Here is a 3,340-nt window from a genome sequence, read left to right as displayed (position 1 = left end):
ATCTCATTGTTTTTCATTTGCGATGACTATCACTGACTTTGTTTTCTTCTAGTTTTTTTTACAGTTCAAAGGCCAATTACTGTCTTCATACTTGTGTTTAGCTTGCAGCATTTATGTGGACCTACATGCAGCGAGGGCGGCAAAATTACAATGAATTACACTCCTACTGTACTCATGATAAATGGGTTACTCAATAAACTAAAACCTCCACTTGAGATCACTGGAGAGACAATGTTAAGAATTATATTTTTATCATTTCTAGAGGGAAATATTGTTTATGGAATGAGAAAAAATAATGTAACACCCCCACTTGATTAGCTTATTGTATGATGCATTGTGCAGAATACATTAAGACTTATTGTATGTTCCTCTAATGTATTGATCTATATATGGACCTCATCTCACTACACTTTCATACAAATCCGTGCATGCTGCCTCTTTCTGCATTTTTGTGAATGAGTACGGGTCTCATGAATAGGCTACATTATGATGCATGACGATCGCGCTCAGCTTGCGGGCAACTCCCTTTTTTCTGTCTCCATGGCAATGATAGTATCCCAGTTTCCATTGCGGTGCATCGCGCGTCAATTTTATTGCTGTCCAGAGGGGAGAAAATTAATTTGTGCATGCGCGCCGCTGAAATTAGATCCGAGAGCCAGAAAACCTTTCTGTGAGGTAAATACAAGCCAATGTGAAGATCGACATATATATTGGCTCAATGTAATAAACACCACGCGAGGTTTGTGGGTCTCCTCCTGTAGCTGTAAGACCCTCACAGAGAAAACATGTAGTTTACAGTGTGTTTTCCACCAACAGCATCTATGAATTTTCTGTGGAGAGGGGGGTTGGAGCTACATTTCCAAACATACCTCCAACCATAATAAGTAGTCCAGTTTATAAAGCCTTTATGCTGGACTGTGGGGGGCAATGGGAATAAGTGGCCAGCATGCTGATCTCAGCACATCTTTATCACATCCCCCCTCTTTTGTGCTGAGAGTAAAGAGAGAAAAAAAACAATATAACGCGTAAGATTGTATCTTTCCTTATAAATATCTGACTCGGGTTCATCATCACTCACCTTTGGCGGCATGGTCTTTATCCTCTTTGCCTTTCGTTTTTCCGCTCATGGAGCACTGCCGCTGCTGCTGCTTGCAGAATCAAACTTCAGGGGAGAGATGCAGGATCCCGGTTTTACTTTTTCATCCTCTTTGAGATTTTTCTGCCCAACACACTCGGTCCAACTCTCGCACTCTCTTTTTCTCTGCGTCCCTTCTTCTGCCCTCTCTCTCTCTCTCTCCCTCTCTCTGTCGACATCAACAAGCGCCAGGAGCTCCCCCCAAAGCGTGCGGCGCGCACACACGGCACGCGCACACTCAAAGACAAAGACCAGACCGCAAATACGTGCATGCAAAGTGGGACGGTAAACGTTAACTCCTTTCAGTGTTTCAATCACACACATTTGAAGACCTTAAGGCTACCACTTTCTACAAGGGTGCCTGATTAACTAATGTCTTATTTGATTGCTTATAAATAAATTGCTAGATACGTTATTAAATCTGTTATAAGCTCATTAATAAAAACTTTTGGCGGGTTTTCAGATCGTGTAAAATCCTTCCTCCACATTGACACTCTAGGCGCCTCCTATCTATCCATTAACAGCATTATTAAATTTCATAACTGAGGGGACATTAATGGAGTGTTGTTTTAACATTATGTTTTGTAAACATTGATGATTTCAGCGTGGGGGAGGTGAATATGTTTTACTGTTTTTAATGACTTTATTTGTATGGTTATTGGAAGTGAGACACTTATTGGGGGGACACAGGCGTTGGTCAAGACGTTTATACTTTCAAATGAATCCATTAAAAAACTGTACTCCTTAATAGATTCCTTTCAATGTTGTAATGCCGAAACCTTTAAGTGTCAGCGTACGTTGGGGCGTGCCTTACTTAGCTCTGTTCATGATGACATGACTGGGTTCAAATCTTGACACTTTAGGGTTGTTGGTATTCACACACTATGGGGTCTTGTATATCTCTTATGGTTATTTCTTAACTATTTTTAGTTCCGTGTCGGTAAAAAAACTGGCGGAGGCAAATTAGGAATTAATTGAACAAGTTTATTGTTATAAAATGCAAGCGATATCCTGCATTGAGAAGAACATAAACATTTGGAAAATACATATAAATTATAGTACTTCCTTATACCTCAATATAAAGAACAGTCATTTCTAGTGATATTAGGTCTGCCTTATGTCACTCATCAACCTTTTTGCTAATCCAAACCAAAGCCTTCTCCCTTCAATACTTTCTTTCTAATGGTTAATAATTGTTTTTATGATAAACCCATTGTGCTAAGAGCCTTGAAGGAAAAAAGGACACAAGACCTGGATATTTACATTTCAACACTTAAGTCGTCTCACCTCAATGCTCAGTGAAATGACGAATGAGGGGGTGGAACTCTAGCCCCATATACTAAGTAATTTTCGTACCAAATCTTTTTAACAGCACCCTCAGGAAGCGGGAGTTTGAATGAAGGTTTACACCCAATCTTGTGTTCTCCCCTAGGATATTAGTAATGGTCTATTGACTTTATTTGCGATAGGATTGTTTATTAGAAATTAAAAAGGCTACACCTTTGTTATATGTTAATGTTCTAAATGGATTTTTACAGTGGAGGTCAGTAACTGCGGAAAATGGCTTCACCTTACCAGTAAAACCATAAATTCTGTAGCTTAGGAAATGTTAATAAGGTCATTAGTAAATAAATAAAGAAATACAGGGTTCTTATTATCCATCCAAGAGCCATTGTAAAGCTTATTACAGCTCATTCTGTATCCCCAAAATTTTTTTTTCTTAAGGTATGGAGGGCTAAAACTTTAACAGATTTGGGTGGGGGTAACTATAGTAGGATGGCCACGTTTGAGGGCTCTTACTGACTTAAAGAAAGTCACCATATTCACAAGGTTGTCTATCAATCCGATAAAATGTAGATCCATCTGCAAACTCAAGCGATCTTAACACTATGTAAATGAGCGTTACCTTTGATCAATCTTATAATCAATTTGCACTGGAAATTGTTTTTTTACCGAGGGGAGGATCGATAGGGCCCTTACAATTTTCTCTTGCGTCAGTGGTGTTTCAGATTATTCTGAAGTCTACTTTAATATATATAACGCCTTAGGCACATTACTAGTAGGGTATGAGCTGTATTTTTCTTGGTTATAACCTGTCACTTAGGTGGTTACTGGTATTCCTTGGGAAGACTGAGTTTTGATACTCTTTAATTTGGATCCGCTTTTTTTTTTTTTTTTTTTTTTTTTAAAGCTGGGGCCCGTGGT

This window comes from Morone saxatilis, unplaced genomic scaffold (assembly GCF_004916995.1).
Source record: "Morone saxatilis isolate NCDOM2014 unplaced genomic scaffold, NCSU_SB_2.0 Contig20, whole genome shotgun sequence".
Classification (NCBI taxonomy): Eukaryota; Metazoa; Chordata; class Actinopteri; family Moronidae; genus Morone; species Morone saxatilis.
This window is presented reverse-complemented; position numbering follows the sequence as displayed.